This window comes from Macrobrachium nipponense, chromosome 47 (assembly GCF_015104395.2).
Source record: "Macrobrachium nipponense isolate FS-2020 chromosome 47, ASM1510439v2, whole genome shotgun sequence".
Taxonomy (NCBI): Eukaryota; Metazoa; Arthropoda; class Malacostraca; order Decapoda; family Palaemonidae; genus Macrobrachium; species Macrobrachium nipponense.
In genome coordinates, this window is record NC_087222.1 from 6,058,506 (window position 1) to 6,072,869 (window position 14,364).

Genomic DNA, 14,364 nt, shown 5'->3' on the forward strand with positions numbered 1-14,364 from the left:
TCCTTATTTTTTTCTGTCATTTCATTTTTGTTTACTTCTCTTCCGTTTCCTCTTCTTCTTTTTCTTCTTCTTCTTCCTCTTCCTCTTCTTCTTCATCCTCAACTATTTGTACATTCAATCTTGATTTAATAACATTGTCTATCCATGATAGACATGTTGAACAAAAATTCTTGTATCTTTTCTCAAATCTTGTATTACCTCAGCACACTGTGGATGGGTCGGAATGTTGCATGCAGCACATTTTCTGATTAGGTTTTTGTGGATTGACTATGCTATACCAAACCTTACACAGTTTTGCATGCTTTTGGCATTCTTTTTCCTAATGCATCAATTAGGATATTCACAAGATTCACCTTATTCATTTTCTTGTCGGAATATGTTGGTTTAGTATATTTTCTTTATGAGTCTCTTGACCACTTGGATTTTATTTGGAACTTCTTCAATTATTTTCAAGATGTTTTCATTAGATTTGTTCCAGTTTGAAGGATTATATCCTTCTAATATATCTATGAATGCTTTTGTATCTTTTTGGTTAGGACTGTTGCTGATTTCATAGATGAGAAATGCCAGTTCCCTTCCTGCTACCTCATCGTATTGCGAATCTGCTAGACACGCCAAATTACGCCACCTCTTCCCGCAGTTGGAACTTACTGCCATCTTGTTCTGATTTATAGTATTACACTTGATAAACTAACTTAGAAGACGCTTTATCCTACTATTTTCACACTAATCTTATCACCGATAGTTCACGAACACTTCTAGATATTTCTCAAATTCTAGTCGTATGTTAAACTTGTGATATCTGTTGATTAATCTGACTTCACGCCGGGTTTTACGATCTCACCAAGCAAGATGGCTACTTACGGGAGAGAGAGAGAGAGAGAGAGAGAGAGAGAGAGAGAGAGAGAGAGGGCTTTACTTTTACCTAATTTTCTATTTCATACAGTTTTATTCAGGCTATTTCAAAATGGCAAAGTGTGTGCGTGTGTGTGTGTGTTTGTGCGTGCGTGTGTGTGACCTTGCTTTCTTGTAAATCTGACCACTGTATTTACAGGGCTCTCATTTTCTAAGAGCTGAACCGCCTAATAGTGAATTCGCAACAAGAATATCCGTGAGATTTTTCAAAACATAAAGTCAACCTCGACTTAAGCTAGAATATCCGCGAAACCAAGAATGAATTAATTAATCCCTTTGGAATTACTGAATATAAATGAAATCCAAAAAAATTTACGTATTGATGAACCAACATATATCTCCTTTCTGTAACGGAAACCAGTTTTTTCTCTCTCTCTCCATTCAGGGATAAAAGAGTTTTTCGATAAATGCTAACAGCAGGAAAGGAATCATGAGACCCAGTCCTACTCTGAACGACGCAACGTCTGTAGAAGGGAGAGGAGAGCTAATGGCCGGTTGGTGAATGATTCAGCAAACTTCAGTGAATGACACAAATCCCGATGCATTATGGTCCAGGGATTAAAACAAAGTAAATAAATAAATAATAAAAGTAATCCGCTGTACCTGATATGTTGGAGAGAGAGAGAGAGAGAGAGAGAGAGAGAGAGAGAGAGAGAGAGACCATTATCGTCAAGTGATTTAAACGTTAATTTATAAAACAGTAGCTTTTAAATATATGATTGACTCGAATGATAAAAATACTTAACATATCTGATATAGTTTCTGGGTCTTCATACCAATTAAATTTGATTTAATTTCGTGTAATTCAGACTGCCAAGCTGAGCACCGCTAAATATATAAGAAACCAAACTAGATTAAACATGGTCTTCTCTAAATAGTAATAACACTATATCAAAAATTTCTCCATTTTAGTACTCGAAGTGTTTGCCATTAGAGAAAGGTTAAATATACTCTAATAATAACCATTACGTTTTGGAAAGAGAACTGATGCGCTTTCGCTGGCCTTAAACTTATTAGTCTCTACTCTGTCTCTCTCTCTCTCTCTCTCTCTCTCTCTCATCTTCTCTCTCTCTCTCTCTCTCTCTCTCTCTCTCTCTGCCTTGGGGCAAACCTAGCCTTAACATTTCGTTGTTAATAAGCTAATTCCTTCACTGGTTTGTCTCGTAGAAATATTCGTAATTAATTATACTAAAAACAATCCATCAGTGAATCAGTTTTAGGCTCTAACAAGGTATTTCATTTTTCTCCCACCCCACATTACCCCCCCCCACTCTCTCTCTCTCTCTCTCTCTCTCTCCTCTCTCTCTCTCTCTCTCTCTCTCTCTCTGGCTTCTTGAACCTATGGTATAAAAATAATTTTTGGAATATTCTTAATCAGATGATAAACAGAGGAATGAGCGAAGAGAACTTATCGGTATAACGACAACATTCTCTCTGGTCTTTGATCAATTCTGCACGACGTTATTGCCGAAGTGTCTCGTTTGTGGACAATATAAACGACCTAATGGTCAAATTCGCTCTAGTTTCCGGTTTGTCTCTCTCCTGCGTTCCACAGATGACAAGGCGACCTACCGTCCTCCGGAAATCAGTTCATTTTTGACTCTGTGAAGTGGTAAGGTGACTTTTGTCTATATCGTGAGTTTTGAGTATTTGTCTTAAATCTATCAAGTTCTAAATTGCATATCACTTTAAGAAAGTAGTCCACGTTGGCTGAGTGGACTTCGCACTCGGCTGCTAATTCGGTGGTCCGAGTTCGATTCTCGGCCCGGCCAACGCGGAACCAGAGAAATTTATTCTGGTGATAGAAATACCTTTCTCGATATAATGTGGTTCGGATTCCACAATAAGCTGTAGGTCCCGTTGCTAGGTAATCAATTGATTCCTGGTCACGTCAAAATATCTAATCCTTCGGGCCAGCCCTAGGAGAGCTGTTAATCAGCTCAGTGGTCTGGTAAAACTAAGATATACGTTACTTTAGAAAGTGAATTTTGGAACGTATATTTGGATATTGCGTGATATTTACTCGAGCTACTTGAGGTTTGTAAGCTCTTTTCCTTTTGTGATAATGAGTAGGGGTTTGTGACAGAGGTAAGCTATTAAATTGTGAACCTCTTTTCGTGCATTACGGCCTTTAAGTGGTTCGATTAATCTTGCCGAGTCTTAAATATAAGGAAGTGTCTTAAAATCCCATTGTTTATTAATTGGTACATACCTACTGCATTTTCCTATTCGTAATTACATGTCCATATGTATTAATTAATGACAGTGATATTTGAGTAAATTTTTAATAGCTCTGCCTTGGTCGCTATTCCAGAACAATATATATTAGTTAATGACAGTGATTTGAAAGGAAATTTCAATAGCTCTGTCTTGTTCGTTATTCCAGAGCCATACGTATTAATGACAGTGATTTATTTCTCTACTTTATTCGTAATTCTAGAACCCTATATAGTTAATAACAGTGATCTGTAATTACAGTACCCTATATAGTTAACAACAATGAAATGAAAGGATATTTTACTAGGCTGTGCTTTATTCGTAATTCTACAACCCTTTGTAGTTAATAACAGTGATATGGAAGGAAATTTTACTATTTCTGCTTCATTCGTAATTCCAGAACACTATAGTTAATAACAGTGATATGTAATTCCAGTACCCTATACAGTTAATAACAGTGATATGAGAGGAAATTCTAATAGCTCTTGACTTGTTCGTAATTTCAGAGCCCTATATAACTTTAAACAGTGATATGTAATTCCAGAACCCTACTTAGCTGTTTTTTTCGTAATTCCAGAACCCTATAGTGTTAAGTGATATGAGAGGAAATTTTACTATATAGTTAATAAGTGATATGAGAGGAAATTTTATTATAGTTAATAAGTTGAATAAGTGATATGAGAGGAAATTTTACTAGATCTTTACTTATTCGTAATTCCAGAACCCTATATAGTTAAGTGATTTTAAAGGAAATTTTACTAGTTCGGCTTCATTCGTAATTCCAGAACCTATTTGATGGTTATTTCTACTGCTTCTCAATAGAATTTGTCTTCATTTCTCTAAAGTAAAAGCCTCGTTAATCCTTTTTAATTTCCTTTGACTTAGTTACTGGTATGTGGTCTCGCGTACAACAAATAGGCTTTTTCCATTTTGCTCTTGGCTTAGTATGTCTTGCCCCGAAAACCTATTTCAGGCATGATGGCTACTAGAATGGCGGAGTTTTGTTCCCATTGGCAATCCGTTCGGAGATAATGGCAGGATGGCTACGAGTATAGCTTACGGCACCTTGGATAGGGAGGTATCTTCCTGTCACGCTTTTGTCGTGGGCCCTAGTAATAGTGGATGATAATGTGCAAAACCAACAACTTAATTGGAGGTCACTTTTACGGTTTCTTGTTAGTGTTGCTTGAAGGGTATTTTATTTGGAATTCTGCCGTTTTCACGTTATTTTGATTTTCTTGGTAATTCGCTCATTCTTACATTTAGTATGTGGACTTTTTATAGCCTAATTGACTTCATTCGTTCGTGTTGCCTATAAAGTATCTTGGTCCCTAATTTATGACTTTTAACTTTACTCTAGGAGCCAGTGTGAATCTTTGAATATGAATATGTACAAATTTTAGTTCTTTTCTTGTATCGATTGCGTATAGGGTATTTATCATCGGAAGAGCCAAACAATCGCTATTAGTAATTTTTATTCCCATTGGGACGTTTCCGGCTTTAAAATACAGATGCCCATTTTCGAAAGAGGACAGGTAAAACAATAAATCAAAAGAAATGTAGTGTTTGGTCTAGTGGAACGAGGAATTTTCATGAGACGCCGTCAGGAAGTTGAAGTTACAAGTGAAGACCCTGGAAGGTCGCTTGAAGGAAACTTATTTTATTGACTTTTTCACACTGAAAAATGCAGTCAATGGAAATGTTTAGTCTATAGTAACATCACACGGGAAGTGCACAAAAACAAAATTTCTGATTTGTGTGGACGCTATGCGTGAACATCAATGTGCCCCTTCTAGAAAAGTTTATAATTTTCCTTGTTAAGAATTATCTGTAGGAAATTTATTTTTCAGTCTAAACTTTTGTGTACTAATCAAGACTTAAATTAAAAATTAAAGATTTCCTTCTGAATCGCCTGTTAACAGATTGAAACAACTGTTCATTTTACCAGTCACATTTTGAACCTTTGCTCTGAGATTTGTAAATACTGTTATAATTTTTGAAAATTAACACAAATCTAATAGTTTTCTTCATTGCCTAAATAGCAAACCTGAAAATATAATTACTTAGGATAGGGTAGTTAATGTGATTATATTTTTAGATATTTTCATCGTGTTTAGAGGAAACTCACTTTTTCAGGATTAGGCTTAATTTTTTTTCAGTCATGTTTAGAGGAAACTCACTTTTCAGGATTAGGCTTAGTTTTTTTTCAGTCACTGTCCTAATATTTCCAAGCTAAATGCTATTAATGCTTTAATCTACGAGCTCGTAACTTATGCTCCCATGTCACTTGTTTCATGAAGAGATGGAGTTCTTAGTTAAACTTTCGCAAATAAGGCTTAACCAACCAATATCAGGCTATTTCTGGAAAACTTAGTCACATATGCCAGTTATTAACGGTTCCTAAACTTTGGTAAATCCACTAAACTTGAGAGCGAACTGAAATACTGTTTTGTTAGATTTTATCCACCGATTACTTTCAGATTCATTATTCTTGATTTTACAATAAAATGCCTACTACTCTTCAAAGACTGCCTGATCATCTGCGTTCTGGTATTGTTTACCATTACACATGCCCCAACTCCCAAGCAAGTCTTCCATCCATGACCACAGCAGTAAAGGCTTGTTTGGTTCTTTCTCATAAAGATCAGATTCCCTAAGAACCAATCAATAGTAATTATTTTGGGTATTTATCATATTTAGAAAAAAAACAGTGGTTTTTAAGTTTCGTTATCTTGTGAGTTCCCTTTATACGTGTTTTGTATCTTTTAAACGGGAAGTCTCCACCGTGTTAACTAACTGAGTCATTGTTGAATTGGGAAGGGGAAAATCTTAGCAGCCCAATTTCTTTCGTTAGAGGTGGCCCTAAAATAGTAATCTTATTTTCATATACCAAATTTAAAACTTCTCACTAGAATAGTCTCCCACTTGTTGATGCAGTGTCATTTTTCTATGGAAAGCGCCCAAGGATCCTGGAGTTTCTTAGCTGGTAACAATTATTGTCAACTTGGTTGATGTCAGTGGGGCGGTAGCGATTGCTTGTGCACAAGTGCTCCGGCGTAAAACGCAAGCCGCTGCCGTGTTCCGATTTAGCTGAAACTGAGCTATTGTCGTCTATGGAAAACTCGTTAGTTCCAAGCACATTGTTAGTGATCAGGGCAGAAGGCATTACTGCTATTAACATATTGCCAACCCAATAGGAGTTTTAAAATGTAAGGACAAGATGTGAATGCAGTTGATGGTATCATAGGAGTGAGGTTTCTTGGGGGACATCATCGTCAAGGTCGTTTAACTATGTTTACTCCTCTTTTCATGTTAGACCAAATTTCTCGCCCCCTTGTTTCTAGAATGTACACAGGACCGTCGGTCCTCCCTCCCTATCCCCCTTTTGGAGCCTTATGCACATTAACTGAGAGCCTTGCCATGCCCTTTTGCCGCCTCCCTCACTCAATTGCTGAATGACAATTAATTACCCACAATAAAACAACAAAGTACTATAAGACAAATCGGTCTGTACCATTATCTATTACTCTCTCTAATTCCTTCCTCCCCCCCCCCCCCCTCCCTCACCCTCCCTTCCAAACCGTCGTCTTCCTTCAACCTATCCTACACAACCCCCTCTCCCCCCCAACCGTAACGGGTTTATGTGAATGTCGTTCTCTTGAAGTGCCCCAGAATCCTTTTAATTATTTCTAGTAACGAGCAGATTCGTTGATTCAAGTAAGAGCGGCGAAAGCACTGAAGTGCTAGTGCGTTTTTTTGTTGGAAATCAGAAAGGATTGATATTTGTGTCAGACCGTGGGGAATAGCCGTTCGGTCGTTAGCTTCACTCGAAACTTTATCCATTTTTCTTAATAAATTAAAAGTAAATAACTTAATGCTACTTAGTATAGTAACTATTAGCGTTAATAAGTAAAATGAATAATAAAATTAAACTTATGAATTAAATTACTTCAACTAGTAATTGCCTGATAGGCCTTAAGTTCGCGCGTGCGTAATATGTATACCTGTCAAAGGTAAGAAGTAAATTACCTCTGAGGTTACCACAGCCACGGCGAACAGTTACAGTAAGAGTTTCTCATTAGCAAGGCCGGCATCTACATTGTAATAGAAAATTAACCCTGAACAAAACTTAACGTTCTAACTCCAAGACAACTACAATTTTGGAATACGTCAACGTCAACATTTGTGATAAGTGCTTTACATTATTATGTATCTTTGGCCATGTCTAGGGAAAAAGGTAATGTACGGCAATGTCAGTTTTATTAGTGGATCTACTCTTTAATGTAAGTTGTTTTGGTTGTTAAATAATTGTTTTGTTTATTAAATATAAGTAAGATTGAAATTAAAATAAATTCCAATATTTTTTTCCCCAAGACTATACATTAGCGAATGATAATTATCAAATAAAGTAAATAGAATAAGCTGGATGCTGTGATTACAAACTGGGAAGCTACTTCATTCCTGAATATGGAAGTATAGTGGTGTATACTAATTGTAATTGCAGGCTTCTTCTTAAATATGGAAACATAGTGGTATATATGTAATTGTTACTTCATTCTCGTGCTGATTCCTGTCTCGAATGGTCATGACCTCAGCGTGGTGAGACAGTGGCAACATGGTTCATCCATGATGGATGTGTGACATTCCTCGTGTATGATCCATGGCTAACGGTGACCAATTCATCTGTGGTGTGTAATATCTTGGTGATCAGAGAGGGTAGTAGACATCTGTTCTTTTTAAAATTCTCTTAAAATTAACAAGAAAATCTTGAAAAGAAAAAGACTTCAATTTTGCTTAATGATGAATGTGAGGTAGGTGAATGCTAAACAATATTTTCTGTAGACACTATCCTTTAATGAAGAATTAATGTAGGTTCATAAAGAAATTAAATTTTTTTCCTAATATATGCCAGAGTTTATAGAAGATCTTTTCTTGTAAAGAAATGAAAGAAGAATCGGCTGAGAAGTAAAATGAGTTCAGAATGCTGATGTAGGCGATAATAAACTATATGTTGAATGACACTGAATAGAGAATGTTAAAAAAAAGTATTTAAATTCTGGGTTACTTTGTGTATGAAAGTGGATGAGAAACTAATCATATTCTGAGGAATTAGGGGCATATATTGTCCTCTGTGACTTTGATTAAAATAAAGCTCAAATATTCTCAATTCATTAAAAAAATTAAATTGGTAAGTGTTACAACAAAAAAATCTTGCTTTAAGAGACACCTGGAAAGAGAAAAATTAAGATTATTTTCCCTTTGTTGCAGTTAACTGTACTGGACCATCTCGGCAGAGAAGAATAAAATGCAGTGTTTGAAGTTATCGTTGCAGATTTTGACATTGATTGGTTTGTAAAGTGCCAGTTACCGATTTCTTTTATAAAGGGAAAAAAATTTATTTAATCTCGTCGAGGCCAAATAGTTTGCAGAGTCAAGAATTTATCTATTCTCTCTAGGCTGAATAGTTTGGGGATAGTAAAAAAATTAATTTAATCTCTCGAGGCTAGATAGTTTTCAGATAATCAAAGAATTTATTTAATCTCTCGAGGATAAGTAATTTGCAGATAGTAAGTTTAATCATTCGATGCTAAATAGTTTGCAGATACGTAGTTTATTTAATCATTCAATAGAAATAGTTTGCAGAAGGTCAGTTTATTTAGCTTGATTCTAAATAGTGTGCAGATAGTAAAAACTAATTTTGGTAATTTTTTTTTATTTTTTTTTTAATTTTTTAAAGAAATCCTCGAATCGAAATAATTATGAGTCGATAGGTTTGTTATTGTTAAGCAGTGCTGGTGAAGTGAGTGCAATAGTTCGGCACTAAGCAGCGCTGGTGAAGAAAGTGCAAATATGACTTAAATTATTCGATGTTCTTAAGAGTGCTTTGATTGATATTCAGCAAGTTCTTGGATTGTTCTTATTAGAGTGCTCGATATAGTTTTCATGGATTTAGATAAGTTATTTCCGGATTAGGTTATTGTTCCATTCAATTATCTTCTTTCACTCATTAATCCAGGTTCATTCAAAGAACTTATTTCTAAGTCAATGTTCCATTTAATTGTGTTATTTCCGGATTCACTCATTATTCCAGGTTCATTTAATTTCAGTGTTCCAGAGTAAGTCATTGATCCATGAATCTTATTTCTGGATTCACTCATTATTCCAGGTTCTTATTCCAGGTTCATATAGTTTAAGTATCTTATTTCCGTATTAAGTCATTGTTCCTTGAATCGAAACAATTTAAGTCAATGGGTATATGGTAGACGTAGGTGAGATGTTTGTGTACATATATTTTGTTAGTAGTTTAGTGTACATACACTATTTTGTCAGTAGTTACGCAGTGCTGGTGAAGTGAGCAACAGTGCGAAGCAGTGCTGGTGAAGAGAGTGCGGTAGTGCTGTGTGCTGGTGAAGTGACTGCAATAGAACGGCACTAAGTGTGGTGAAGAAAGTGCAAATATGACAGTTCTTCTTTACTCTGTTTGAAACAGAGAATTGACTGTCTTAATTTTTTTTCCTCTGCCCTACCCCCGTTAATGCGGTTAACCTAGTCACTAAGGTTAGAAAAATCACGGCGGTGGTTACCTGTCCTTCTTGCAATAAGGATGATAATGAAGGAGATTGGTTTGTGTATGTCTTGGTTAGTGTATAAAGGATCTTGGTGAGGTAGTGCTATCTGTGCTGGTGAAGTGACCACAATAGTACGGCACCAAGCAATGCTTGTCAAGTGACTGCAATAGTACGGCACTAAGCAGCATGGGTGAAGTGAGTGCAATAGTACGGCACTAATCGGTGCTGGTGAAGAAACTGCAAATATGTCTAAAGTTCTTCTATTTATCTTCAACGAGTTCTTTAATTGTTCTTTGTGGAGTTCATTGATAGTTTTTTCATGAATTTAGGTACCTTATTTGCGGATTAAGTCATTGTTCCATTTAATTACCTTCTTTCCAGATTCACTCATTATTACAGGTTCATTTAATCTAAATAACTTATATCCAGATAAGTTAGTTTTCAGATATTCGAATTTATTCAATCTCTCGAGGATTAGTACTTTGCAAATAGTAAAAGTATTAAATTATTTGACGTTAAATAATTTGTAGATAGGCAGTTTATTTAATCATTCAATACTAAATAGCTTGCAGATAGTCTGTTTAATCATTTGATGCTAAATAGTTTTCCGATAGTCAAAAATATTATTTTGGCAAGTTTTTTTTATAGGAAATTATTGAATTGAAATAATGAGTCGATGTGTTTATGGTAGACGTAGATGTTTCTGTACATAAATTTATTTCTTAGTTAAGTGTACATATATTATTTTGTCAATAGTTAAGCAGTGCTGATGAAGTGAGTGCAACAGTGCAAAGCAGTACTGGTGAAGTGAGTGAGGTAGTGCCATTTGTGCTGGAAGTGACTGCAACAGAGCAGCACTAAGCAGTGCTCGTGAACTGAGGCAATATTACGGCACTAAGCAGTGTGGTGAAGAAAGTGCAAATATAATTTAAAGTTCTTCGATTGTCTTCGATGAGTTCTTCGATTGTTCTTTGATGAGTTCTTCGATTGTTCTTCGATGAGTTCTTCGATTGTTTCTTCGATGAGTTCTTCAATATAGAATTTTTTCATATTTATATATTTTCAGATTAAGTCCTTGTTCCATTTAAATATCTTATATCTGGATTCCCTCTCCACGGTTCCACGTGTCTTAAATTTATAGATGCAAATATAGATTTTGTAATGGTTGAAATTTTAGTGTAAAATTATATTTGTAAGTTAATGGGTGAGGAAGAATGGGGTTTTTAGATACTACTTTTGGCTAGCTGCCACTTATAGCTGAAGACTAGAACCAAATCAAACTTACTAACAATGGAACAGGCTCTACGAGCATAAGTCGCCTCTTACTTTACTTCCTACTTTTGAACCCCTTTTACTTTCAAGTAAAGAAACCTGGGGTTGGCATTGGTATGGTGTGGAAACACATATCAATGTTGATTCCGGGAGTCCCTTTCTAGGAAGGGTTCGCCCTTACTAGTTAGGGGCTTGCCTCACGGTTTAGGGTTCCGTGACAGTACCGGGGGAGGGGAGGCTTTGACAGGCCGATCCTTCCTTGGCATTGACGTCCCCTACTGTCTCGACGGTCATGGCCTCAACGCGGTGAGACAGTGGCAACATGGATCATAATAATGTATGATCTGTGGCTAACTAGTGACCATAACACCACAGGTTCAAGTCTCGGTTCATGAAATTTTGTATTCAAAGAAGATGCCTTTACAAAATCTTAGCTGCACGAATTTCAATGTATTATCGGTCCAGGTGTCTGAATTTAAATGTCTTCTTTTCAGATTTATAAGTCATGAATTTAAATGTCTTCTTTTCAGATTTGTAGGAGTCTTAAACTTTATCTTTTTTCAGGATGAAGAGCGTACGTGCGGATCGGGCGTGTTTTCGCTTTACTCAATTTGAAACAGAGAATTGACGGTCTAATTTTATTTTTACTCTGCCCTACCCCCGTTAATGCGGTTAATTTTCGCTTTACTCAATTTGAAACTTTAGAATTGACGGTCTAATTTTTTTTTACTCTGCCCTACCCCCGTTAATGCGGTTAATTTTCGCTTTACTCAATTTGAAACTGAGAATTAACGGTCTAATTTTTTTTTTACTTTGCCCTACCCCCGTTAATGCGGTTAACCTAGTCACTGCGCAGTGACCTATCATTCTTGCAATAAGGATGATAATGAAGGAGAATGGTTTAGATGTGTATGCGGTGATCAGCATATCACAAAGAATGTGTGTATCTTGGTGAAGGAAGCAAAAAATATTTCTGTTGCTATTGAAATGAACTGTATAAATTGTCATGGTCGCAAATATACTGAACTCAAAAGAATGCAAAACCTTACATTATGTAATGAAGAAGATTGCTGATTATACAGATCATGGCAATGATTGCTAATAGAAAATTAAAATGAGTTTATGAATATCCAATCGGTAGGAAATCAAACACTTCAGATTGGAGACTTGCTAACTGAAAATTTTATGGCCACTTTTGCCATTGGTGAGACATGGCTGAAAGACGATGAAACTGCCAAGATTGCTGATATGATCCCACCTGCGCATAGCTTCCTTCACTTCCCGAGGGAAGGTTGAGTTTGGTCGACTGCTTGACTGGACTGATAAAATGTCTCCTGCTAGTGTTTTTATCTGCGTTGATCCAACCAGTGATGGTGTCAGTGTTTAATGATATGGAAAATCAAACCAGTGTGGAATTTTTAATGATATGGAAAATCAAACATAAGTGTGGCATTTACAATGTGATCAAATACATCTGATGAATAAACTGAGAATTTTATAATGGTGGTCCTGATACGAGCACTATGGGGTTAGTCAAATATTTTTTTAAATCTTCCTAGGCTAAATAATTTGAAGATAGTTAAAACTGATTACTTCATTAAGTAGGTTTTATTTTTACAGCAAATCCTGAAATTATAGAAAACTTATAGGCAATGGGTTAATAGTTTGGGTACAAAATTTATAATATCTCATTGTATGTGTAGTGTTTGAGGCTATGCAGTAATGGTGTTTTTTAATTTAGTGCAATAGTTTAAGTTGGTTAGCACCAATAGAGTTAGATGCTAATGTAGATTTTGTAACTGTTGAAATTTTGGTAGGTTCAACTTTTATTTGTCAGGTTAATGGCTGAGGAAGGAAGGGGCTTTCAGGTACTTAGTGTTTGTGGGCAGCTTCTCCAACAAATGTTTGTTTGTTTCTGGTCAGATTTCAAACTTTGTGAACTCCTTAAAAAGAATTATAAGGTTCAAATTTATGCCAATACGACTGCAGTAAAATACAAATATAATTATTTTACCAAATGAGTTTTTTTTTAACAAATTCTCTGAATTGTTAACCTTTAATAGTCGGTAAACTTAGTTTTGTTAATTGGATAATAAATTTCATAATTTGTCTTATTTCCGTTTAACGAAAATAGAACTCTAGTATTTTTTAACATTTTAAACCGAAATCCTGTATTAGAGCAGCAAATTAATTTTTCTTTTGTTTCAGGATGATGTTCTGGATCATCAATGCTGCTCAGAAGAAACAAACTGCTTGTCTATGCAGTGCGGGTGTATTACAAATGTTTGTAGAAAAGTGGTGTCTGTAGATATTTAGGTGAGCATACCATGAAAAGCCTTCCCATTTCCCTTTAATGTTTCTTTTTTTACTAGGATGCCTCTAATGGGCAAGTAGACGTAATCTTGAGAAATAATTATCTATTTTAAGGGAACAGATTCTAAGATATAACATATAATGAACCTTGGGAGAAGAAAATGTTGATAATGTACGTGAATATGATTTCCTAAAGTTAATAGGATTCCCTTTTGTTTAGTTCTTGTTAACTACAAGTCTCTCTCAATATTACACGAGAAATAGTGAATGTTTGGAACCTAGATTAAGAGCATAATGACATTCCTTAAAAAAAAAAAAAACTACCCTAAACAGTTTTCCCAACCATTTGTAATTCTTTTGTTCCGATAGTAGTTCCTTGTTATTATAAGTTTTGGTGAAGTAGTGTATGGGCGTCTGCTGGTCTGGAATTAAAAGTGCAGAGATTATATTATTAACATTTGACTGTCATTTTTTCAACGTGAATGTGTTAGCGTTATGAAACTTGGATTAAAATTGCTATTAGAAAATCTGTCGAAACCTAGATAATCCTCCTATTTCGCTTTGTTTCAAATAAGGGAGGCGACGGATAACGGTGACAAGTGTTTTATTATTTTCGAAATTACCTCCATTCTAAATTGTCATACTGTTATAAATTTCATTCTGTTTGTCCGAAAGTATTAAACTAAAGAAAATCGGAATGTTTTAATTTTCCTAGTCTACCAAAATGTATTTACAGTTAAATTTCTGCAGCCCCAGAAATAAAAAAAGAAAAAGAAAAAAAAGTGTACAAGTTTAAAAGGAAACTTTGATCGCGTTTGACTTTCCTCCATTTTCACCTCAAGCATTGTTGTCGCTCTCATCTGTGAGAGGTTCGCGACAGTTTCATGCTTTGATATCTGGTAAAAAAAAATCTATAGCATCTGTAGCGACATGATTTGGTGGGATATAAATCCTAATTTTCTAGGAAAGTGGTGTTAAAAGAGTTGTCCATTAACGTGTTCATCATTATTCTTATAATATCGGTTAACATGAAAAAGCGGCTGTCAAAGATGACGACCTTAGCCTTTTGTCAACATGG

General features: G+C 35.5%; 1 long non-coding RNA gene across 1 annotated transcript; it reads left to right on the top strand.

The window, feature by feature from the left end:
* Positions 1–2,888: 2,888 nt before the first annotated feature.
* LOC135204436 (uncharacterized) lies at positions 2,889–13,980 on the top strand. The gene is made up of 3 exons (XR_010312215.1): positions 2,889–2,952; positions 8,401–8,480; positions 13,182–13,980. It is a non-coding gene; the product is annotated as an uncharacterized LOC135204436 (long non-coding RNA).
* Positions 13,981–14,364: the final 384 nt, after the last annotated feature.